This window comes from Podarcis bocagei (assembly GCF_964188305.1).
Source record: "Podarcis bocagei genome assembly, chromosome: 8".
NCBI lineage: Eukaryota > Metazoa > Chordata > Lepidosauria > Squamata > Lacertidae > Podarcis > Podarcis bocagei.
The window spans coordinates 61,398,443-61,425,795 of record NC_138133.1 but is presented as its reverse complement, the minus strand read 5'-3'; the positions used below and the strand labels follow the sequence as shown (position 1 = coordinate 61,425,795).

The 27,353-nt window shown below is 40.1% G+C and overlaps 1 long non-coding RNA gene across 3 annotated transcripts; it reads right to left on the bottom strand.

The window, feature by feature from the left end:
* Positions 1-5,276: 5,276 nt before the first annotated feature.
* LOC308593126 lies at positions 5,277-26,964 on the bottom strand. Of its 3 annotated transcripts, none has more exons than XR_014010752.1 (5): positions 26,851-26,964; positions 23,729-23,908; positions 20,067-20,249; positions 10,547-10,601; positions 5,277-6,120 (listed from the first exon to the last, which is right to left on the bottom strand). It is a non-coding gene; the product is annotated as an uncharacterized lncRNA (long non-coding RNA). The 3 variants fall into 3 exon arrangements; XR_014010753.1 differs by lacking the exon at positions 26,851-26,964 and adding an exon at positions 26,085-26,388; XR_014010754.1 differs by lacking the exon at positions 26,851-26,964 and adding an exon at positions 25,913-26,068.
* Positions 26,965-27,353: the final 389 nt, after the last annotated feature.

Sequence of the window (27,353 nt, the reverse complement as noted above, 5' to 3'; positions counted from 1 at the left end):
GGCGTCTGTAACCTGAAGCATCTGTAACCTGAGGAACCAATGTATTGCCTTTCCTGGATAGGGACAGCCTGGTCATAGACGTCCACACTCTGGTAACCTCCCGGTTGGACTACTGTAATGTGCTCTGTGTGGGACTGCCCTTAAAGTCAGTTCAGAAAGGGCAACTAGTGTGAAATGTGACATCCAAGGCCGTTATGGGAGTGGCAGGCTGAGGGCATATAACTCTCATTTTAAAACAACTTCAATGGTTGCTAGTTCTTTCCCAGACCAAAACTCCAAGGTACTTACTTTCATGTTTAACATCCTGAATGGCCTCAGGCCTACATACTTTCTCCCATATCAAACTATCTGTACCTTAAAGATAGCAGAGTGGTGGTTCTTGTGCACGATGAAGTGCACAGCACTGTGGTACATAGAAGGGCCATTTATGCTGATTCCAGGCCTGTGGAATGTTATTCCTGCTGAGATGACCACACACATCTTCCCAGCATGCTTTTGGATGAAAAGAATGGTGACTGTAGTCATTTATGAATGCAGCAAGCCCACACACATTTAACTTGTGCTCATTCAGCATAATGTGTATGGGAAGAAGAAGAAGAAGAAGAAGAAGAAGGAGGAGGAGGAGGAGGAGGAGGAGGAGGAGGAGGAGGAGGAGGAGGAGGAGGAAGAAGAAGAAGAAATAAATATATAAAAGGATGTCATATAGAGGAGGAAGAAAGGTTGTTTTCTGCTGCTCCAGAGAAGTGGACACAGAGCAATGGATCCAAACTACAAGAAAGAAGATTCCACCTAAACATTAGGAAGAACTTCCTGACAGTAAGAGCTGTTTGACAGTGGAATTTGCTGCCAAGGAGTGTGGTAGAGTCTCCTACTTTGGAGGTCTTTAAGCAGAGGCTTGACAACCATATGTCAGGAGTGCTCTGATGGTGTTTCCTGCTTGGCAGGGGGTTGGACTCGATGGCCCTTGTGGTCTATTCCAACTCTATGATTCTATGATGAGAAGAAGAAGAAGAAGAAGAAGAAGAAGAAGAAGAAGAAGAAGAAGAAGAAGAAGGAGGAGGAGGAGGGGGGGAAGTGGGTGGAAAGGGTTCCAGGAAAAATGACTTTGGCTCTCCTACCCAGCATTGAACCCAATGGGTTTTGACTATATGCTATTTTAGCTCCAAGAGCGATTCCCCAGATGTAACCCTCACATAAGATGTGGGCTTACTGTAGTTTAATGCTACTGCTCTTATTATGAGTTGTATTGAAATAATTGTTTTTAAATGCTTCCATTGTATGGCCATTGTGTTATCTTTATGTTGTAAACTGCCCTTTGGTCTTTTGGCAAAGGGCGATCTATAAATTACTTACTAAAATAAATAAGTTTAATAAACGTTACTTTCTGTGGGGAAAAGGGAAGCATGAGGTTTGCACAAGGCTGTAAATCTGTCCCCTCTCAAACAATGGGTGGTTCAGCTGTGAGAGGAACTTTTGGATGAGGAGAAATTTGTTGTATTGGGAAGAGAATAATTGCAGAAGCTCGAATGATACAGACCTAGGCTGGGGAGAGGTGGAAAACATTTTATTCACCATGGACAGACTTTGGTCTTTCACATTTCAGCAGCCCTCTGTGCAAGGCCAAAATTCACCCCCACCCCCACCTCTCAGCCTCCATTCTGCTCAATTCACTATGTCATAGTTGCAGCACCCTGTGGCACCCCCTAGGCTCTGCACCCAGTGCAATGGAACTGGTTGCTCTGCCCAAAATCCACCTCTGTATCCGCCTTATCCAATGCCATGTAGGGTGGAAGGGAGGTTAGATGAGGGCTCTTGCAATTCGCCATTCTTTTCCAGAACAGAAACTGATTTTTCCTGTTTGGATTCTCCCCCCCCCCTTTTTTTTCCTTTTAAGTAGAATGCCACAGGAAATTGGGTTGTGAGAGAGAATTGTGTGGGGTTTTTTCTAAGCATACTCTTCCCACCACCTCCTGTTGCTTGACATTTCTCCTCAGGACAGTCACACAATTCTTCCAAGTATAGCACCAACTCCCCACCCCACCCTACCCCCAGAATGTCTAAGTGGATTAATAAAGCTCCCAATTTATTTCCCCATAATTCCTAATATTTCACCACAATTCTTAAGATTCCTGTACATGCGGAATCCATTTCGTGCTCTTACACTCCAGGGGAGCCTTTTGATTTTGCAGGTGCATCTGCTAATGGAAGTAGAGAGAAGCAATTCCCCCCCCCCCCCTGATTCCTCCTTCAGTCCTCAGCCCACAACCATCAACACCTTCTACCTTGTTCTAGAATAACTTCTCTGGAGCTGATTGTGGGATTGCTGCAGACCACGTGGAGGAGGGCTTAGTCCACCCTCCTCTTCTGTTAGCAGATTCTTCAGCTAGATCAAAAGTTCTTCTGTTAGATTCCACCCACTGTGAGAACATTTTCCTTGCAATATGTAGATACCACCTATATCTTCTTATCATTATAGTGACCATTTTGCTGGTCTTTGTAATATGGTTGACCAACTCTCACAAAGACATTAAAGTATCAAGAGGGTTTAAGGTGGTGGGGGGGAAATGTGCCTTTTGGAAAACGTTTGATCACATGTCAAAGATACAAATATGATCATGCCCAGTCTCAACAACATTCCTGCATTAGTATGTTTTAAACAAAGAAGACAGTTATTTACTTCAGGTATCATGAATAAGGAAAGCATAAGGAATTTCTCTATTTTTTTCTTCCAGATCGTAAAGTTTTTATTATGGCACGAATTAACAATAGTTTGTTAATATACAGTATATTGGGTTGTGACAATACAGAGGTCCCAAATGAGGAAATTCCTCATGGTTTAATGAGATATTATTGGAATGGCTTCTTAGAACTAGCTCCTTCCTTATAAACCCTCAGACCACCTCAAAAGTACAATTCAGACCCATGTGTGGTTCAGTAAATTAATTACATGCTTAATACACATGTAATGGTTGTTGCTATCTGTACATGGTTCCAAGCAGGCAAAATGGAACAGTTAACTCCAAAATGTGCAGTGAACTAGAATCCTCCCATGTATCAGGCCCCACCTGGGATGGAACAAGGCGACATTGCTGCAATAAATACATAAAACATTAGACAGTTAAATATGAATTTCTTGCAGTCAGAAGCATAATCAGATGGCTATGGACATTTGCAATACAAATGTACAAATTGTATTCATAAAACTGACACTGGAAACTTGTGAAACTTTGAACCTCAAAAAAATGTTTTGACGTGTTTTCTTGGGAACGGAACCAAACAGAAAGGAACACAGACAAAATAAGGAAGTGGCAAGTAAGGAGTCTCTTTTGATTTATTTGACTGGACTTAGAGCCATAGAACCATGGTCATGTGTCCTATTTTACAGAGGATAGTCCTCTGTTTGAGCAGGTATTGGTCCAAGTCCAGCTGAAAGATAAAGAAGGGAGAATGGAGGTTGCCTTGAAGTTGTCTATCACAGATGACACCTGAGCAGCAGCCTTCTAAGCCAACACTTCCCTGAGAAAATGTGGTGGTCACCATTGTAATGGTTGGGTCTCTCCCACAGAAGCGAGACAACTCAGGTTTATTGTTCAAAACACACAAATCACTCTGGGGCTCAGTCACTCAGCGTCTGCTTCCAAATTAGCTGTTGCCGAGTCTGAGTTCCTCCCCTTCCTCTTCCCACATTTAAAGCCCCACTTTCGCTTCCTTTCCTGTTCATGCCTCTCATTAATTCTTGCGCACCTACACATCATGGGATGGGCTATTTCCGGTGGCCTCTCCCTCTGAATCTGAGCTTAAACTGTCAGTCTGTGTCTTCTCCCTTGAACTTCCCCCTTCCTTCTCCTTGTTCTCAGAGCTCAGGCTTCTACTGCAACTAGGCTGCTCTTCCCTCGTTCCTCATTCCTGCCTAATTACCTCCTCCTGTCTCTCCATGCTCTCCCCCTCTGTCAGCAACGGGACACGGTTGACATCCAACTTGAATGACTTTAAGACAGAATTATGACAAATTCATGGAGGATAAAGCCATCTACAGTTGCTAGCCATCCAAGTTGGTGGCCATTACAGTCATACCTCATGTTACGTTTGCTTCATGTTACATTCTTTCAGGATACAGTACGTCCCGTGGCAACCCAGAAGTACTGGAAAGTGTTACTTCCAGGTTTTGCCACTCGTGCATGCGCAGACGTGCAAAATTACATCATGCACATGCGCAGAAGCAGCGAATGACAACCTGCGTGTGCACAGACGTGCCGCTGCAGGTTGCGCTCTTTTCATGTTGCGAACGGGCCTCCGAAATGGATCCCGTTCGCAACCAGAGGTACCACTGTACTACCTCTTGTGGGAGAGAATTTCATTGTTTAACTATGTGTGGTATGTAGTAGTCATATACAGATGTAACCGTGTTGAAATAAGGGTAGCAAAATCTCAGCTGAGAACCTCAAATCAAGTATATGATTGACACCCTTCTTTGGAAATTAAACCAATGTCCAGACTTTGACATAAATGGAGTCTCTCCTTCACTAAATATCTTATGTGACCAACATTAGCCAATCATATGAGAACTGCTAGAGAACTCTCTAGAATTTGGTTACCAACCAATCAAATTCAAACTCCAGCGGGTACAGAATGCTGCAGCGAGGCTCCTCACAGGGTCTCTGCCATGGGAGCATATTCATCCAGTGCTTTTCAAGCTGCACTGGCTCCCGGTGGAGTACAGGGTCAGATTTAAGGTGTTGCTTTTGACCTTTAAAGCCCTTCACGGCCTAGGACCCTCGTACCTACGGGACCGCCTCGCCTGGTATGCCCCACGGAGAGCCTCAAGGTCCATAAATAACAACACCCTAGTGGTCCCAGGCCCTAAGGAAGTTAGATTGGCTTCAACCAGAGCCAGGGCCTTTTCAGCACTGGCCCCAACTTGGTGGAACGCTCTGTCTCATGAGACCAGGGCCCTGCAGGATCTGATCTCTTTCCGCAGGGCCTGTAAGACAGAGTTGTTCCGCCTGGCCTTTGGATTGGAGCCAATTTGATTCCCTCCGCCCCCTTTTTCTTTTTTCTTTTCCTTCTCCTGCAATGAGGCTCCATTTTAATATTTTAATGTTCCATTATTTTAATGTTGTATTTTATTTTTGTTTTTAAGTTGTAATCACTCATCTTGTTTTTATTATTGCTTGTAAGCCGCTCTGAGCCCGGCCTTGGCTGGGGAGGGCGGGGTATAAATAAAAAATTATATTATATTATTATATATTATAAACACATAATATGAAATAGTATGAAAGCATTTACAATTTCAGTGAATTAAATTACTATACTTTTTGTACAGTCTGTTGCTGTTGTAAAGAGAATCACCAACCCCACTTTCAAGCCTTTCCCTCAGTCTGCCATGTTCTGAAGCCTCAAAACAGGTATGTGAATGTTTACTGTCATCACCTTATTACATATATACCATCACTGCAAATCTATACAACCAATAAATCTTTCAGAAGTTGCACCAATGTAGGAAAAGCTCTCTAATAACTGCTTAAATATTGACAGCCATTAAGAGAACCACAGCACAGTTAAAAATCTTTCAGTGTTCCTGGAATATATTTTCCTCTCTCGGTATTCTATCCGCTCAATTCTTTTGTCATCTGTTTCTGCCATATTTTGGCTTTAGTATTGCTGTTAATTAGAGGTGACTATAGTTTGATTAATTGCTAACATGTGTCACATATGCACAATATGAAGAGCTGCAGTCTAATTTTTTCCACTCACTGCATGCCTGAATTCAATGGATTTAAGCCAAACATTTCTTTTTAATGACTAAAGAACCTAATCTTATCACAGCGAACAATGTGGATGTAATCAAAATAAGACACTCTAATCCATTCAAAGTGTTAAAAGTTCACAGAAGTATGCAATAACCATGGGCCACATTTCACAATTGCAAGCTGGATCACAAGGGTAACAACAGAGGCCATCTGAGTGTCCTTCTTCCTCCGTTTAAGACTCTGTGCATTTGCTTCCAAGTTTGCGCTTAGCTTTTTGCTGCCTCATGACTTGCTTCTCCGTGCTCCACGGTAGTTTCGATTCCATGTGCAACAGCTCTTGGCGAGCTTTCATAAAGCTCACAGTGAATACCTATAAGAACACATACAGTGACCATTCACTCTGCACAGTGGTCTATATAGGTGTCATTCTCTATACTCACAAAGCTGTGGTTTCTTGGTTTTACTTGCAATGCCCTCTCTCATCTGCACCTTTGTTCTACACAAACCAATTTACTGTCACTGCTGCTGCAAAGACCTGAGCTAATGTGAGGGACAACTAAGCATGGGATATTTTTCTCATTTTTACCTGTTAAATTTATATCCAATCTTCCTCCCTAAAGAGCCCAGGGCAACAACAATTTATTTAATAATAATAATAATAATAATAATAATAATAATAATAATAATAATAATAATAATTTTAAAAATACTATTAAAACCAGTTCCTCTTCAACCAGACTTTTGGCTGATTGATATCCAATGCCTCTTTAAATGTGCTATGAAATGGGGGATTATTGGGTTGTCTTTGTTCTTCTTTGTATTATGTATTTTTTTATATATTGTAATTTTATGTTGTGAACCGCCTTGATATCTATGGGTGTAGAGTGGAATATAAATTTAATAAAAACAAATAAATGATGTGACCAAACAACGGGGGGATTCAACATTGTGCTCTTTTGATTGTTCCATTAGTGTTAGCATTTCTGGTCACTAGACAAAATGATTCCCCTTCTCACCCACATGCACTTTTCAAGGCCTTCTCCTGACCCTGGATTTGGGTGAGGCGTCAGGGTGGAGAAGCCCTGTTGTGCTAAAGGAATGTCTAGCACTGGGTTCCACTAGCATGCCCCATTAGTTGAACCTGGGCCAATGTTTCTGTACAGGACTGCTGAAACGGGAAAATGCTTGGTAGGCATCTAAAGGAGTACAGGATGTTAGTTTCTCTTTGCCACTGAGCAGCTGCTTGGAGTCACAGGACTCTGTTTACATTCCAGAGACAGTCCAGACTGTTGGAAGACTCACGGGAAAGGAGATGGGATGTGACGTTAGTGGGTTTCCTGTTCCCTTTGTTCCTTTGTTTCGGTTGCTCTCTGCTTTCATAGAGAGAGGATGTCTTTTCTGTCTGCGTAGCTTAGAAATAAAACTCTTTGCAATGTAGCCCAAACCTCTCGTCTCTTTCCTGTGCTGGAAACTCTGCTGAATGCGGGAACGTGCCTTGGAGCCTCATCAAAGGCTCAGGTCATTATCAGCTTGGCCGAGCAGAGTTTCCGACACAGTAATGTAAATTATGGCACGTGCCTAATGTCAATAGGCAGGGAGTTCCAAAGGAACACTAAGGGAATGGTTCCTAACAAATGTGGAACAGATATTTTGTGGCACTTGCAGAAGTGCAAGTTTTACAGACCAAAGTGACCAAACCAGCAGTTATGCATCGACCTATTGGTCCCTCTAATAGCCAAGCATGCTATGGTGAAAAGGAAATGACTCCTTGGTGGATGGTGGGTGGACACACACTGTCTATGCTACAATAGATTGTAGTGGGTTTTGTGGATTTGAATATAAACCAAAAAGGGAACCAAAGTTCTCACAGCACTGGAATTAATGTGTTTTGTTTCAACACACACAAGTGTAGACTGTTGTAAATAAGATCTGTACTAGAAAAGTTACACTCCAAGAAAAATAACAATAGTATTTCCATTTTCTGGTTCTGGCTTTTTTTTTTTAATGTACGGCTTTTATATTATACAGCCCCTGGTAGTAAGTGAAATATAATTCTAATTAATTTTTCCTACGGCTGTATACAAATCAATAATTGTAAGCATCCCAAAGGAAAAAGCACGCTACATGGTCCTCCAGGTTCCTAATGAATGCAAATAAGCTGACCTTTTTCTGACAACTATGAATATTGTTTCACAATTTTACCACCAAAATTGCTGTAATCAGCAATTCATGCTGCAAATCTGGAGCCAATAATAGTTCTAAATAACTATTCATTATAGCAAAGCAGGATGTGAATTGCCCCTCAACTGTTCCAAACTTCATGGAGTAGGGGTGCACAACTCAAATAACTCTTAGGGCCACTTTCACGTGTCTATTAACTCAAGGGAGAGGGAAAGCATTTTGTTACAATTTAAACCAGTCACATGGAGGAGCCTTTGCACAGCAGAGGGAGAAGCTGTATCTCAGTGGCAGCCCATCTGCTTTCTATGTAAAAGGTCCCAGGTTCAATCCGTAACTTCTCCAGGTAGGACTGGGAAAAGACTGATGTCTTAAACCCTAGAATCTGCGACTGGCCCATGTTGTCAGTGCTGAGCTAGGTGGACCAATGACCTGATTTGACAGAAGGCAGCTTCCTATGTTCCTGTTCCACAGCTGGCTCTTCCTTCAGACCTTCACTCAATGCATGAAGGGGTGAGACCAGGAAGGTGGGCATAACAACAGGGTGGCACCCCTGCTTCCCCCTTAATCATGTGGAGCCCCTTCATGGGATTAATCCATGAAGGGGGTCTAGTTAAACCAGGATTCAAAAGAACTGGGATGTGGAACAGAATGAGCCATGGAACGATAGAGAATGGGCTGTGCATAGTCATCCCTATATTTCCCATCTTCCCATCTGATTTGTTTTGGTTTTTCTGAGGATCTTTGGGTGCTATCAACCATGGTATCCTGTAGGATTGGCTCTGTGGTGTAGAAGCTGGTGGCCTGGAGATATGCTGGCTCCACTCTTGCCTACCGAACTAATACTAGACAGCAGGACTGGGGGACTTCTGCTTGGCTCCATGGCATCTATAGTATGAAGATCTGCCAATCCATATTGTCCTTTATGCTCTTTAACATCTACCTGAAGCCGCTGATGAGTGGCATATAGATGTCATCAATATGCTGATGACACTCAACTTTTTCCCCTCTTTGTGACCTGAATCAAGTGAGGCTATCTAGGTGAAAGACTGGCGCTTGGATTTGGTAATGGGCTTGGGAAAGTTCAGTAAACTGAAGCTGAAACCCAACAAAGAGACAGATATTTGTGCATAGGTGATTATCATATCCAGGACTTAGGGGCCCAATCTGTTCTAGATACGGTTGTACTCCTCTTGATGGAGCAGGTCTCTGTTTTACTCCTGCTATTACTGGATTCACCCTTGTCACTGGAGGCCCAAGTGGCTTCATTGGTGCAGAGTCCCTTTTTCAGTTCCAGCTGGTTCACCAGCTGCAGCCACTTCTGATACGGCCTTCTCGGTAGTGGTGCCCGCCCTGTGGAACACCCTCCCACCAGATGTCAAAGGAAAAAACTACCACCAGACTTTTAGGAGACATCTGAAGGCAGTCCTGTTTAGGGAAGCTTTTAATATCTGAAGGACTATTGTATTTGAGTGGCTGGGGAAACCCAGCCAGAGGGGCAGGGTATAAATAAATAAACTATTATTATTATTATTATTATTATTATTATTATTATTATTATTATTAAGATAGGGGCTTTCCACACTTTCCATTTATAGTCATATAATTGTTCCCCCCCCCCCGAGTTTTGGGCATCCTGCCACATACCAAATGTCATTATTCAGTTATTGTTCTGGAATAATGTACTTTGTGTCTGCAGCAAAAACAACAACAACCCTGACTTTTGTGAAATATCCAGAATGGATCCCAATATTTTCATTCTGGTGGCATGTGTACAAGCAACATCCTAGCTTCTGTGTAGAGGGGAAAGGATGGGCAACTGTGGCTTGGCAGACACCTGTTTGGAACAACTTCCCTCTGTCCGTTTGCAAGCTCAGTTTAGTGGAGAGATGTGGCAGGCAGAGATGATGGCCCTGATTCAAACTCCTGCCCATGGCAGCAAGCATTAGCTGCAGAGAAAATTTCATCACAAGGTTCTTCATAGCTGCGTCAGACACCTAGTTCCCCTTCTAACCTTCTATACGTCCGGAAGATTTGAATTCCGGAACACTAGGCATGGAACACAAACAAGACGCAAATGTTCATAACTCTGATATTCATGAACTGGAGGAACATGAGGGTACATAAAGGGTATGACTACAGCTATGGAGCTGTCCTCAGTTTAGGCGCAACCTGCTGTTAGTGTGGTAAGGAAAACTCACTCTTTAATAATAGCTATTTGTGACCAAACGCATGGACAATCAGCTACAAATGCACTCTTTAAAAGGTTGAATCAAACAGCAACTATACCACTATAAATGGTAAGTGCCAGTGGCGTAGCGTGGGGGGTGCAGGGGGGGCCGGCCGCACAGGGCGCAACATCTGGGGGTTAGGGTTAGGGGGCAAAAATCCACGGGTTAGGGGGCGCAAATCCACGGGTTAGGGGGTGCAAATTACTTGCCTTGCCCCGGGTGCTGACAACCCACGCTACGCCACTGGTAAGTGCAGAAAGTCCCATAAATTCTAGTCCAATAGTGCTCTCCACCTCCATTTAGAGTCAGATTGCAGTACTGGCTTGAGTGGCAAGCCCAAATCCCTGCTTGATAGCATTCGACAAGTCATTCCTCAGCCTAACCTACCTCACAAGATTGTTGTGAGAATGCAACGAGGCCCATGTATGGTGCTCCAAGCTCCCTAGTAAAAGAGAGGGATGCAAATGTGATTGATTAAAAAAATCGATGAGAGTTTTGTGATTGATTTGCATAGAAGTGGATTGTACTATAATTGTCGTACATTTCAATCAGCAATATTAAGTAACCAGCATGTTATTTTAAATGGTCCTTTCTATTTAACAGGCAATTTTCTGCATGCAGTTAGCCTGGGAGCAGTCTGGAATAATGCAACAGAGCTTTGATTGAATCAAGCAGGTATTGCTTCATATACCAAGGAGATGCTTTCTACAATATAATACATAGGTTTTCTCTCCAAAAAAACAGTACAAACTATGTGGCACAGTACAAACTTGTAAATGTACCATAGCAACAAAACAAGAGAAAGGCTAAAGAAATAAGGATGAAATAAAAGCCTAATAATACACATCTAAGAGTTTAGCACACAAAAGCTGTCTGGTAAACTGGAGAGAACATATATCATTCTGCACAAAAGGCTCACACTGAATTAGACATTCAAAAAAGATTTTTGTAAAAAAGATGATATTGATTTCATTATAATACTGTAAACAGTTTCCCTGTTGTTTATGAAAGTTGTTGTTTTGCTATAGAGCAGCATCACATTCTCAAAGTTTCCTTGAGACAGATTGGGCTACCCTACTGAAGCGTACTGGATCAATGAAAACAAAAGAGAAATTTGACTAATGCCTACTGTGCATATGACACATATGATGTTCTAAACTGAGCTAAACAATCTTTTCTTGATGACATCTCAAAAGATACCTCAACTCTCTAATACTTGTAATTCTTTCATGTTCTGAATGAATCCCTACTACATCTCACTCAATATCGATCTTTAAGCCATGTCTCCCAATCCTTTTCCCTGTGTGGTCACTGAACAGTATAAAAGTTCAATAGGAAGATCAGCTGCTCATCCACTTTTTGCTAAAGCAATTTGTATTATGGATTTACTTTAGCAGTCTACAGTGGCAGTTGCTGTTTTTACTATTTAAATGCTTTGATTATCTGACCTTGCTTACTTTATCTTTTTAAGCGCTGTGCATGAGCTTTAAAAGTTGATCAATAATGAGGGATTCCTCCACCACATTATGCAGAAATCAATCCCGTTTTGGGCTATTTGTATTTCACTCTTACGAGTCCATCTGTCTAGGTTAATTTTATATTTTCTTTTTCTTTCTTTCTTTCTTAAGTAATTTGGACCTGTCTTTGCAAATAGACATTCCTGGGTCTCAACGGAATCCAGGAACTATGATTTGTAGTAAGTGTATCAATGGAAGAAGCCTTTCAGGAAAGTTGTGGAATCATTTCCTGTACAGGATTTTAAGATAAGACAAGATGAGCATCTGGTTGGTATGGCCTAAGTCAAGGGATTCCTGCTGCCACTGCAAGCTGGACTAAAAGACTCCAAAGATTCCTTTCAACTTTATCATTTTGTTGCATCTGGAAGTATTTTGCAGGACAGTGGAGTGTTTTTTTTTACAGAAATCTAGCATTTAGAAATAGTAAAGATTTTACTGAGTTTTATCACTGTAAATGGTAGTTGTACAATCATTTACAATTAAAGCTCTGTACTTTGGCATCTTTCCCAAACAAACGCAGATGTGATGCTATTAAGAAAACAGCAGCCATGGGGATCGAGACCATGGTGTGTGGGAAGGGGGATTTTAACCCTTTGTCCCAGTGTGGTTCCAACTTAGATCTCCCAGCTTCTATTTGCAATGGGACCTTTCCTGCAAATGCAAGTAGCAGAGGGGAGAGGGGGGTCCAAGGGGATGTAGCCCCCACCCTTGCCATGATCCCAATTCAGACACACACACCCCATACAGCTGCTATTTATTCTAGCAAAAATAATGCAATTAATGACAATGAATAATTGCATGTCTATTTTGGTCCACAGTGATATATGCAAAACAAAAAGATTGCATTCAAAATGTGATTGGTAACTTTCCACAAATATGTGATTGCATGCTGTACTAATATTCAGAGCTCTTTTGCTTTCAAACCCCTCAGTGTTCTTCCCTTCCCAATCTACTCAGACCTCTCCCCTCTCCCATTGCTTCAAGCCACCATCATTTCCTTCTCGGTGTCTCTCGCTTCTTGCTCCTATGCCACAGACACTGTAGGACTTGCTCTTTTGCTACCCTACCCTACCCTGACTTTATACAAATCCAGAATTCTGATGTGTGAGTACAAAACATCCAACGGGGCTGCACTCTGACTTCGTTCAAATCCACAATGGTGATGTGGTGCTACCAATCCTCCACTGGGGGGTTGTGTGATGACTATCTAGTGCAAACATAGTATGCAGAGAGAAAGAAAATGAGTGGAACTGTCACAGAACCAGTGCTGCAAATAAATAGCCACGCCTAACAAATTGTTAGCTAGGCTCTTTTTCTTCCTTTAAGGATGGGAGAAAGGAACAACACCTTTATGTTGCCCTCAGGACTGTATTTTTAAAAGGTGTGCATGGAAGAGTATCTTATCATTCCGGGAAACTGTGTACTACTTCTAAAACCCATCTCTGCTATTTAAAAAAGAATGAGATGGAATTTTCATAGCAGTGTGCATAAGAGAAATTCCTTGCTCACTTCCTGGAAGCTGGGCAGGGAATCAGATCTATGGACAGTTCTACCCCTCATGTACATCTTATGACTCCTGCCCTGTTCTCTAGGCAGAAGTAGGTAGCCCATGTAGCATAGGGGGAAATGCCAGGAAGGGGGCGCATACTGCCATGCTGCCCAAAATTCAAAAAACTTTGGCCCCATAGGGGAATCCAACATTCTTTGGTTTAATTGACTGCATCTTGATTATGCAGGTTATTTTTTTTCATAGCCATCACTATCATGCTCACAAAAATTGCATTCTTATTTTAAGTGATCTGTGCCATGGTAGTTAAATTAAACTTTCACATACAGATCTGATATTCTTTTCTTTATTCAGGTGCTGGGGATAAACTGGAGTTGCCCATCTTTATCATGCTTCCCTCCAACCTTCCATATTGTTGTTTAGTTGTTAGTCGTGTCTGACTCTTCGTAACCCCATGGACCAGAGCACGCCAGGCACTCCTGTCTTCCACTGCCTCCCACAAGTTGGTCAAACTCATGTTGGTAGCTTTGAGAACACTGTCCAACCATCTCATCCTCTGTTGTCCTCATGCCCTCAATCTTTCCCAACATCAGGGTCTTTTCCAGGGAGTCTTCTCTTCTCATGAGGTGGCCAAAGTATTGGAAGCTCAGCTTCAGGATCTGTCCTTCCAGTGAGCACTCAGGGCTGATTTCCTTAAGAATGGATACGTTTGATCTTCTTGCAGTCCATGGAACTCTCAAGAGTCTCCTCCAGCACCATAATTCAAAAGCATCAATTCTTTGGCGATCAGCCTTCTTTATGGTCCAGCTCTCACTTCCAAGCTTCCAAATACATCTTGCTAACAACAGATGGCTTCACCAGATTGACCTTGTTCTGATCCTTGCAGTTTTTGCTGTTGTTCTATTGGTGCTAGTGCTAATATTTAAACTGCCCAGTTTTATCCGCAATTTAAAGGGAAAGCATTTATTCCACATTAGGTTAGGCAAAAGGCAAAGTCAGCCAAGTATATTGTGCATGATGTAATTTAATTGATGTAACCACATGATGTAATTCTTATAGCTTGTTCCTCGTTCTAAGCAAAATATAATGGGAACAGATGCTAAAGTAAAGTTTTGCTGATGGAAATATAGGCATGCAAATTAATATGTATATAATTTATAATCATGGAGCTGATTCCATGATTGCATCAGTTAAGACAGCTCTGTTTAAAGGGATTCGTATTGTTTAATGATGGGGTCTCCATATCATTATGTAACCCAAATGACACACACACACACAAAAAGCTGTCTGAAATTAATTTAAGATGGGTTCTGCCTCAAACGTGTTGAACACAAACCACAGATTGAATTGTCTTTGTATTTCTGGATCTGCTGTGAGTTCCCTCAGATTCATTCCTTCATATATGTATTTGTTACACAAAATATCAATTTGTCTCATGAGATTATACTTCTTCAATTGCATGTGATCTGAGCATAACTTCAAGCTTTTTAGATTGTTGGTGTTCAAAGCGATACTGGAGAAGATTACAGGTGATAGTTTGGGACAAAAGGGTGACAATATCAGGAAAATCAGGTTTCATGAGCATATATAATGTTCATTGACGTAAGGATGAAAAATATTAGGAGAATGCATAATGACATTGTAACCATGAAAACATTTTTTTAAAAAAAATGCTGCATGCTGATTTGATAAAAGTATGATGGATTTCATTATGGCCACTGGAGAAAGATCGTAGCTCCAGTGTGAAACTCAAATGCTGCTTCTGTGAAATTTCTGCAGCTGCTCCACTTCACTCTCTAACATTTTGCTGCTGCTAATTCCTAAATATGGGAAAGGAAAGACAGTTTGGTTCCCCCTCCCTCATAAAACGATAACAATTCATTATATACTAACTAAGGCAATACCAACAAAAAGCGAATGGGATTTTATGTGCAGCACATAAGGAACATTTTCAAAAGCTAGCACACAGTACACTAAATAATAAAGATTTTATTTTATTTTATTTTTTCAAAACTCAGTTCCTTGAAAGCTGAACAACCAGTGTTATGGGGGATTAAAGAATTTGGCATATAAAAGACCTGTTAAAAATAGCTGCTAAAGATCGAAAACAGCTTTCCCCAGAGGCCACGGTTTACATTTTTCAATGTCTAGCTCCTTTAAATAATAATAATAATAATAAAAGGTGATGAAGAACAAAGCCAAACTCTAGTGGGGCAATTCACTTTCTATGCAAAACTTTTTTGCTTGCAGTTATTGATTGAAGCCAAAAGCAGCCATACGCAGATCAAGATAGGAGCTACAATAAACTGGTTAGTTGATGAAATTGTTGTGTCTAAAAATCATATGTTCCTTATCTGATATTTCCCTTTAGATGTAGAAAATTGGGGGGGGGGGGTATCAGGACGCTCTGCATAAAGTGTACGTATCACTACATGCCCAGCCCTGAAAGAGAAAAGTCCATACTTTATTCCTCAAGTGGGTAAATGTTAAGAGAGAAGAATCCAAGTTTCATGATGCAGCAGCACAAAGCTGGGAAGTGAAAATTATGTTGCAGCAGAGTCTTGAAAATATGACTGTAAAAGTTAATCAATAAAATGTCTATTCCTGTCTATTCACTAGGGGCCCCAGCTGCATAGCTTCACACAATCGATACTACAAATTATTACGATTTCCAGGTTCCCACTGGACATTCTGAACAAATCTTTCAAGTGTAACAGGCTTACATAGTGGGGTTGTTGTAGCTGAGCTTGCCCCCCCCTTCAAACTTTACATGTAGCTCGTCCAGAATAAGTGGTAATAAAAATCTTAAAGCCTGTGAATTTTCTACAGCTGTTAAATATTTTCTTTCTGGCCTACCTATGCCTTGTTGGGTGTTTTCTTCATTTTATACTACATCAAATAAGGTAAAGCATTACTTTGTGCTCATGTTAGGAACTCGCATTGTGGTAACAATAGAGGAGATAACTTTGCACATGTTGGTTTTACACATGTACAAACATGCCACACAATTTGAAATAGATTGCTGAACGGAAAACAAAATGGAATAACTTCTCACCTACCTGTCCTCTGCAATCTCCATATTTTTTCTGCAAACCCCACCCTCCCTGCACTTGCCCGTTCGCCATGCTGACAACCAAGTTCTTAGTGAGTTTCAGTGTTGGCACAAAACTCATTTAAGTTGCTGCAGTTAGGGCTGGAAAAGCCAGTGTTACCATTCTTCCAGGACATTACCCTGACTTGCAAAGATCCCCTATCCATGCTCATAGCATGTCCTTGGCTTCTGTACATATTCTTAGCAATGAGGCAGGTTGGAGAGGAAGTTTTCTTCCAGCTAGGGTGTGCCCACCTCTTCTGCTGTAGAAATGGCCCTTTATAATCTCACTGCATGGAAATGGGGAATAGCTGCTCTCTAGCAGTTGCTCAGACAGTGAACCTGATACTCCCATAGACATTGCAGATGCATAGAGCTTTGGGATGAGAGAAATGTGGGAGCATGAGCTTTGCTTCATGACTACCTGCTACAGGGGAAAGGCTTCTCTTTGTGGCTGCAGCTACAATGTAGTGAGATTATGGGTCAATTTAAATCAGGGGTGAATACAAAAGTGTCTTCCAATTTGGGAGGTCATTTTGCTACATACTGTCTCTCTCTCTCTCTGTGTGTGTGTGTGTGTGTGTGTGTGTGTGTGTGTGTGAGAGAGAGAGAGAGAGAGAGAGAGAGAGAGAGAGAGAGAAATTTCCAAGAGTTCTTAGAAAATTCTCTTCTGAGAAAAAGCTCACTTAATATTAGTTTTCAACTCATATTGGTGGATAAAGGAAGGAATGGGCTAAAAGGACTAGAGGGAGTTTCTTCCTAGAACAAAATATCAATAAATATAAAACCTGTATCTACATGAATGGCAAAACTGGTGAGGTCATGTCCCTGACTATTCTCTAGCAGAAGCATGAATTTTACCATCAGTTCAGAAAGAGCTCAGAAATGAAAAATTTCACAGAAAATTATTTTTGTGAGAATTCTTTTTGGCTCTCAGCCTTAATTCAAATATTATAGCCTTAACGGCCTTAAGTAGGCTGATAGTAATGCAAGAAATTCTCCTGGCTTTCATGTGGTAGGTAGCAACACTTGAAATCCACTCATCATATGGCTTGCGCTAGCCATATGGAGAGTCTACATGCCAACAGCATGCATTTCAGGCTACATAGGCACTGGTGTAGAAACTTCCAAAATGACTAGAGAGATCAATCTGGTGAATAGCTTTCAAATGCTCTAGGTTATGCAAATACTATCATGAACCAGTGTTTCAGGCAATGTCTTCATGGTGGTTATAGTGCTTTGAATCAGCCTCATTAAGCTGTGGAAAGACCATAGCAAAGTGGTACAGTATCTGCTTTTCACGTGGAAGGTCTCAGGTTCATTTCCTGGCATGTCCAGCAATATCCTCTGGCTGGGAATGTCACCTGCCTGAAACCTTGGAGAGCCACTGTTGGTCCGTGCAGACAGTAGTAAGCTAGATGGACCAGTGATCTGGCTTAGTAAAAGGCAGCTTCCTATGCCCACCACAGGATGTGATCTGAAACCAAATTAGTGCCTCCACGGTTTTTGAAATGACTACTCACTGGGTGAATATAAGCAAGCATTTACTTACCAAGATGTACATACAAACACGTGGAAAGTCGTTTGTCTGTAACATGCTGCCCAATCAGAAAATATTTTTTTCTCTGGAAGTGCAGGAGCGGTAGAATTCTCTGAAGCAATTTACAGGGCAGTCCTTGTGGCCAGCTTACCAGCTGTTGACCTGAACACCATGGCAATTTCCCACTTGGTCAATGTTTGTCTCTATCCACTCACCATGGCAAAGGGAACTGTGGGTGACCACAGGCCACCAGCTGCATGACTGCTGCCTGCATAAGGCAGCCATGTGCTAGTGCTTCTAAAGTCCGGGTTTTTGCACCAGTGCTTAAGCCTGAAACAAGGTGTTGCTAAACACACATACAAATGAGATTCAGCAAAAGTTGAACAAGCTCTCTACACAACCTCTTAATTTGGCAAAGAGAAGGACTGAGCAATAAGGTTCAATATCAAGTCCACATTTGCAACTTTAGAATTATGACTAAATAGACACCTATAGTTCTTAAATGGGTATGAATCAGTTTAATTGTTTAGTTTATTTTAGATTAAACTGGGTGCTTCTAATATGAAATGTCGCATTATAAAGTTTTGTTCTACTTAGAATTTCAGTTTCACAAATGAAGACTGGTCTTCTTAAAGGGAAACTGAAAAGAGCAATGTGGCATAAAGGGAACAATGCCACAACTCAGAACTAAGCTGAAGGTTCATGCAGAAAAGTGGGGTGCACTGCCTGGTTTGGTAGTAATTGTTCACATGCCTCTCCAGTAAATGAACAACTTATACCTTTCCAGTAACATTTTCCCCAGATATGGAAGCTTTGAGTAACGTGGTGGATAGATTTACCTGTTTTGTCAAGTTCAGGGGTATCTTTGTTTTCCACTCATAACATAGAATTAGAAAAGTACAAGTGGATTGTGAGGATATTTTGAGCTTCTCTCACACAGGATGTAAGGATACAAAGTCACCTTACATAAGAAGCAAAAGAAACAGGCAATGTAAGTGGTCTTAACTTGTGGACCTATGGGCTCCCAATAATCCACAATAATGCCATCACAACTATTGCAAAGTTATAGCTGCCAAACATACTTCTACTGCTTGCAAATTTACCTTTAGATGTGGCTGACATGGTCCCTTTAGGATTCCAGGATCTCCTCATAACATGGTTATATTAAGTGACAAAAATGTTTCTTTTTCTTACGCACATAGAAGAGTGTGTGGCAAAGCAATTGTTTGGGATTCTAAGGGCCTCTGCCAGTCTCATCTACAGGTAAATTCCAAACAAACAATCATAATCTTGCTAGGCATAGCACTGCATAATAGCTGTGTGACAAAGTTTCATCATTTGACATTGCAGTGGAATCAGAGATGTAGATATCTCGGGAGAAAGCTCCAAACCTCACTGCAACTTTCTTATTAATAAAAACCTCTTTGTGATTAAGCCATCACTTCAGGAAACGTATCTTAGAACTTCTGAAGTTCACATTTAATTTGTGATATCGAAGGAAAAAAAGACCCAGCCTGAGAAAGCTACCTAAATTGAATGCACAATGTAACAAATTCAGCAAGAAGAATGCATTATTCAGAGTATTTACATATAGTGAAAGAGACAAAGGCATTTAGCTGAGATGAATACCTTTCATAACATTCGCTTGAAAACTGAACAATGAATCAATTTATGATTCATAAACATGAAAAAACTCTTTGAAAGTTTTAGCATTTCCCTTAAAGGGGGGGGGAGAGAGAGAGAGACCTATTAGGATTAGGATTTGAGTTCATTTTAGCAACTTCATATGTTACTCGTTACTCAGACTAGAAGCTCAAACTCTTAAGTTTGCTTTAATTTGGGAGCGTCTTGCTTTGAGGCAGCTTCTTGAACCAAAAAAGACAGACAATAAGAGCCATATGTAACCTTCAGACCCCCAAAAAGAGAGGAAGATGAGAATGCCACTGGCAGATAGACAATAAAGAAAACTATTTTCCCCCTCAACAGCAGATTTTCACGTTTTCAGAGGGGGGAAAGGGGGGCATTAAAAAGACTTCTGGTTAACACATTTTGGATGAAAAACTGAAAGGCTAGTTTTAAACGGAGTTTATCAATTACTTAATACTTGATTCAATCAATACATCAGTCAAAGACATTTACAAAACACACCACCAGAGCAAAACAAACCCTACAGCAGAGAGCTGAAAGAATTATTGCTGACTTCTGGCTCGCCTTCAACCCTTACCGAAACATCAAAACAAACAGTAACTCACTTGTAATCACTAATTTCTTCATGAGAATCTATAATGCGTTCGCTCAGTGGCTTCAGTTCTGTCTGTGATTTTCTACTGGTCGGGGCGAACTTGGTTCTGCTCTTTCCTCACTTAGCTGCTCTTGACTTGCTTTCAAGCTGGATTCCATTAGAAGTTTTTCATCCTGGCTGGCAAATTCTTGGGCTGGAAGATAATAAAAGCATCACAGTTTCAAAAGAAGCCAGCGACATACTTTTGTTGTTGTTTCATTTTACACTTACTAAACCTATTGTAAATGAACTTGGAGAATGTGAGGAGGTTTTTTTTCTGAAAAAATCTATTTCTGCTTGCAAGTATTAAACACAAACACAGACAGGGAGTGAGAGATGTTTCTAAAAACCTGTATATATCTTCAGATAAATATTAAATATGTGTAATACTTTCATCAGTCGCTAAATTATATTCTGTAGCTGGGCTAACATCCATTGTTGTGAGGCAATTTTTTTCAAAAGCAGGTACAGTTTGTTTTAGACTTTCAGAATGAAATTTTGTTTGGTATTAACTGCCTCTCGTTTTTCAACAGCTTAACACTCTACATCTTTAATATAATTAAGGTATAAACTGAAAACTTCTGCGTCACTAAATTCTTTCCATTGTGGAGTACCACTCGACTATATAAACAAAATCTTTTCCCAAGGTCATCCAAGAGATGGCACTCTTTCATTAGCCCAAAGAATCTAGGGCAGTGTGTTTCAAGCTTCCTCAGAAAAATAGGCATTTTAAGACAAAGACATTTTTCCTTTGTTCTTTTGTTGACCATATTCTAAGAAATATACATATATAGTGTTCATTTAAATATTTGTCCTTTAGCACAGATATATAGCAGGGCGTGGGTTTTTTAAAAAAGGTTTTGGCAAATATACAGCCGCAGACATACAAATGTTTATTCAGTAATGCAGTCCAAGTTTAATGAGGTACAGCATTAAATTTCAGAATAAACATGTATCACTGAAGGGTGTTTTATTTCCAAACTGAAGCCTGTTAGTGAAGGTTGTGCACACAATTCAAGCCTTTAAAAAAAGAAAGCAGAGGAGCCTTGCTGGGAAGGCATCACAATCAAAATTAAGAAGGTCACATATGCATAGATGGCAATGCTCTTCAAACCTTTCCCTTTTAATAACCCTGGTTTATGTTGGAAGAATGATGTGTAAATTAGGCTTCAATTAATTCAGAGCAAAGGGACTGGAGCCTTATAAAACCAATATTGTCATAACAAAAATTGGCACATTAGTCTTCTCAAATAGCCTACATTTATCTTACATATTTGAAATCAATCTTAGTTGCCCTGATGAGCTGAATCTAAATAAAAGTATTTCATTTAAAAATTATGAGCATTTGGGACATTCAGCAAATATATTTCCTAGCAGACTTACAGAAACCACAAGCATTGTTATTGACCTGGAACTCTTACATAATAAAAATGAAATGCTAATTTTTACACACACACACACACACACACACGCACGCACACACACACACACACACGTATGCTCTTGTTTCAACAAGCATGAGTCTGAGCTTGTATGTTTGTATAGTGTGGGGAGAGTATTGAACATCTACATATTGCCAAAGTTCTCATGAACACATTTATAGATTTATTTTACAAATCGTAAGCATTTCTTCAGACTGCAGAGCAAGATTTCCAGGAAGCATTTGGTTACTGGTATTTAATAAAAGGACAGAAGGCCATACATAGGATAGAATATTTTTTGGTTCACAAAAAAGCTAATAAACTAGCCGGCGAGTATTCTCCTATAGAAAGAGTAGCTTGACTATATTGTTCAATAATAGTAAGCAATTTATTACCGGTATATCATTTTGTGTGATCGGTCTCAGCACTAGAAATATCCCATGCCATAGAAGACTGTAAATGCAATCACTGCATCCGTTGCATAGCATAGCATAGCTTGGCTTTAGCTTTGAAGTTTTTGTGTGCAAAATATAAAAATTTAGAAGACTTGAAACACACGCACACATGCCATTCACATGATTTAATACTGACAGGCTCATACGCAATCGTACTGAAAACCTGCAAATACAGACAGGCTAGACAAAAAATGCAAAGTTTTTCCAAAGTAGCCTATGTACGCTGCCTGCTGATTAGTTGTCCCAACAAAGGCAATTTGAAGCACTGCCCACTCCTTCTCTCCCCACAGAACCGGTAAATATAAACGTCAAGGTATGTGTGCTTCCTGAAGGACCTGCCTGTTCAAACCGATAAAAGTCCATTTATGTTTCCCAATACTCTTAAGAATCTACTCTAATTCTCCATGTGCTGGTTGAAAAGGGTTAAATTATTTTAAGTTTACCTATGCCTTGGACTTGAGCCTCTGCTGATCCCAAGCCAGAGGCACTAGCAGCTGCATGCTTTATTTACAATCCCTTTGTCAGACTTACAACTGCCTCGGGCTATAACATAGTGTACCTAATGTTCAAACTGGCAGGTAATCTTATGTCAAACATACTTCTTTGATTTAAAGTGATCAATAGATTCTTGTAAAGAGGTAATTTCTCTGATGTTTCCACCTTGCCTTTCTTACAGGTGATTCACAGAAAAGCCTGCTTATATGATGTACAAACAATAAACAGAAAGCTATAATCATGTTTTTTCAGATGTTTCCGGTGCCCAACGATTTTGGATCAATACCCTGTGTAATACAATTATCTGCAATGATCTGGTTGTATTGAAAAAGAATTTGCAGCAAACCTCTAGGGGGTTTTATCCAGAAACATGTGTCTGGCAATGTTGTGAATAGCGGAAGGGGAAAATTAAGGGTTTGACACAAGCTGTCCATTACGTTCCAAATGACTTCATTAATATTTTATTTGCTAAAAAATCATATCTTTCACAAACTTTACTATAGGGGTGGATCCATAATGTTAAAGGATGATAATAAGGCTGTGTCCTTTCGGTATTGACTATCTCCTGAAAAACACCTTCTAACATATAAGCAGGATTCCAAGGATACAGGTACTAGGCGAAAGCTATAGAAATTATTGGCTGAGCCTGAATGCCTCTTTGAATGCCTGACAAAATGAAATGGGAAATATTGTGCAGGGGGGAGGAAGGGGGGGAAAGCTGGCTACAATGCATGTGAGAACAGCCCTTTGTCTTCAAGGTATTCAAACAATCCTTTTTTGCGCTGTACCATTTCTACATTGGCAATTCATCGTGTGACTTTATAAAGACTCTTAATTGTACTCTGTGTATGGGGGGATATGTGTGTGTGTGTGTATACACACGCGCACATCTCAAATACATGCGTGTGCCTTCTATCCAATTCACAATATGTATAATCAGCAAGTGTGCAAAGCTCCCTAATGCAGAAATGATTCCCCCACACACATTTTTCACACTCTCCAATGGCGAAGAGAAACAAAGGGACTCGGTTGTGTTTGTTTCTGTTTGATAAAGCTGCTCTCTCCAGCTCTAAATTCCCCCTAAAGCCGGACAGGGAACCTTTTGTGTTCATTTGATTACAGCAATCTTTTGTCCATATGATTGATATTTCTATTCTATTAGACTGTGCCAAATTCACAGTGCAGTAATATCACTATTTTTATACATTATTACCTCGTCCCTCTGCACTGCTTCCCTGAGCATCCTGCAGCTCGTGATTTACCTGCTGAATCCCAGTCCTAAATATGATGGCTTTTCTCGCCTTCAGATTCTTCCTTTCATTGCATTCTGGACACTTGCTTTCAGCTTCTTGACCAGACTGTCAAAGTGCTCCACCTTAGCCACTTCAGCTTTGATATCTCTCATTGCCTGCAGGAGAGCTGAAATCTTTTGCGTATTGCCTCTGAAAACAAACAAAAAAAAACATTTCAATACCACCTTTCACAATGAACTTTAGCAACAAAAATATTGTATCCTGCTCTTTCAAGCTATAGGAAAAGGGAGATTATATATCTCTATACACACGCACATACATATTCTCATTAGCAAAGAGGTCACGTCCTCCCATGTCCTATAAGATCAAAAAGTCATACACACTTTGCATTGTATTTTAAAAAAAATAGGTGGAGGGGGGAAATGACAAATGGTTTTATTAAAATCAATTCATTAATTGTTCAAAGAAAAATGTTACACATAATTCTGGAGGGGGGGAACCAAGAAAACAGTTACTTGATCTAAATGTGTCAGATAAGAGGATTTTTGTTTTGTTTTCTTTTTTTTTTAAGGGTCTGGTGAATAAAAAGAAAATGAAAATGAACAGCTTGAAGCCAGCAACTGCAATTCAGCTGGTAGGAAGGTAACTAAATGTGCAAAAAACAACAAAAAAAAACCACACCACAAGGATACAAAAAAAAAACAGACAAAATGCTACCACCCTCTCTTTCTGGTTAATTAAGGTGCTTCTCTAATTGTCAACAAAATTCTCAGTGTCAACATTATTTCATGATGCAAAGTAAATTGTTTTAGAGTGTTCCTATGTGTGTGTAAAAATATATATAGTTAACTTACTGACTTTTGTTTTGTTATTGTTTTTTTTTAAAATCCTCAACTTTAATTTAATTGCAATTTTAAAAATATACTCTCAACTTGTGTATCTCCCATTTACTTGTGAATATCCAAGTGCAAATGAATAAACAGTTCTGAATGATGCAGAAGTTCAGCCAATAAGTTCAACTTTTGTATTGCCCAGAACTGGGAATCCACAAGCATCTGTGCTTTGTTGGCATAGTGCCACACCTTGATTCTCTATCATGCTCCATCATGCTTCTTTTAATCTGAATATTTAGTACTCTTTCATGTCTTAATTACAGCAAATTGCACACAGTTGGCACCACTTCTTGAAATTAATCCCAGAGTACTTTGTTTCTGTCAAGCACAGTCAAAGCCTTGGAGAATAATAGTAAATGTTATTGCAGATCTAAATTTAAATGACTGTCTATGTATTTAACTTAAGCCTTTAATTATTCGTGCTGTACTGTTTTTGGTTCAAATGTTAAACATTCTTCATTGAGAAAGTAAAATTGCTTTAGACAGCTTAAAACCTGCAGATATGTTTGGCTGTGATGTTAACATGACAATAATTATTTGTATTAACGTATTTTTTCAGGTGTGTAAAACTTTAGGCAGTACATAATATCCTGTCATGCTTTCATTTAATTTCTCATCATCAGTGATTTTTTTTAATAAAAAAATAGCTAAATGTTATTTTAAGAAGGGGAATACTTATTTTCTCCTGGATTTTAAAAACCATTTTCATTCTTATATAGGGAATGGCAAAATTATATCCCTTTACCTTGTACCTTTCTATAAAATAGAGGTAGATTTCTGCACACAACCTACAAAAATATAAGCTTTGTCACTGCAGTTTTGTAATCATTGTTAGAATAGCCACTTCAGTTTAACAAAACACAAATGTATAGCAGGGCCCCCAAAATTCCCCCACCTGCTTAACATAATGAAATCTTTCTGCAGCATATTCCAGAAACCTCAACACTGAGATATCCCCGCTCCCCATAATGCAGATCTCCATCCAAAGCAATGCACCTATCTTTCCCTCTCCCATGTATGTTATACAGATAGCTTTCGCATGACTATAGCATTAAAAAAAACACAACTCCAGGCCTCTGTGCATTTTTATAGAAGGGAAAATGCCTCCAGCTCCGTCTCTGATATTGAGCATATTCACAGCGAAAATGGGAAATGCAGTTTCTAAAATCTCTACAGACATTTATACAGCTGTATTCATTTTATTTCATATCAACATGCTTTTTGGAAGGGATAGAATTGTTATCACAAATGCAAACATATCTTAAGTTTCAAGACCAACACCAAAGAAATGTGTACTTACAAAATTTGTGATAAAACAGGGTGGGTTTTTTCCTCCTTTCGAAATTCACCTCTCCCCTCCCCCCAACACACATATATAGTGCTGCACATCATAGCTTCTCACACTCCCTTTTGCAATGTGATTTTTAAAAGAGATACCTGTTTTGCTCATTTTTATCATCGCAAGAGCGTACCTGATCTTTCTGACTACAAAGTTTCCAAGCATCTGCAAGGTCCCTTTCAAGCTGTGTTATCTGCAGTTCTAGCTGAGCAAGTACCATTTTGTGTTCCTGCTAGCAAGCTATTACATTCAGATGCAACAGCTGCAAAGGGATTTCCTAGATGTCCTATCTCAAGAACAGGTTTCCTTTGGTTGGGAGGTATATTAGCAGTTTCAGGGTTTTGTTCCTATAGATTCCAGTTCTTCTTCTTCCACTTGAGAAGCAGTATACTTAGTTTATTTATTTTCCTCCCAAGCAACTTCTCTCTCTCTCTCTCTCTCTCTCTCTCTCTCTCTCTCTCTCTCTCTCTCTCTCTCTCGCATCTATAGGTACAGAAACTGTAGTGGATTATACCCCATTTTGTCAACTGTCATATAAGAAACGTGACTGGCAATGAATCTCATTAAGTTGAACAAATGAGCATTACCTATCATGAGGCATAATTTTCTACACATAAAAAGTTGCTTCCTTGCAACTTTGATACCAGAAAATATATAGGCTTTGCATACTGGGCAGGGGACACTTCTGCTGAGATTTTTGGGCAGGGGGAGTCAATCGCATACTGGGAAGTTCAGGTTGCCCAATTAGAGTTGACTTAATGGTCTTGGGCAACAAACCCACTTCCCTGAAAGATCAGGCTTTTTACAAAAAGGAAAGTGATAGGAAAAGACACGGGAAAGTGCAGAATAACACTTGCATCAGATACGAATGAATTATTAATAAGCAGCCATTATCTTACCTCCCCACACACAAATTTGGGTGAATCCTCAATGAACAGGTCATCAAGAAGTGACCTGGGAAAGGGCACTGGAAAATCCATCTGTCTTGGAAAAGAAAGCACTAGGTCAATTCAGATGTGACGCTCAAGTTCTGTGATATTTCAACTTTAAAGCAGTCATGAAGGAGGGCTCCAATTTAGTGGAGTGGTTAGTTTAACCCTTTCCCCCAAATCTAAATCCACAAACACACACACATATCCGGAGTCTAAACCCAGAGTGTGACTATATCTAATAGGAGCTTCAGGGTTGAAGGAAACAGCACCAAGAGCTAGAAAAAAAAGAACCCCTTCACCAGCGTTGCTACTTCAAATTGGAATGTGACAACTGCTTGAAAGTGAGCCAAAATAATAATAATAAATCCCTTGTGAGATGGGTTGCTCTCAACCTGTATTCATTGAGTTACTGTGTGGATAGTTAATTTGTGTTTGATCCTTCCTTGCGCCTTCTTAAGGAATTTTAATTT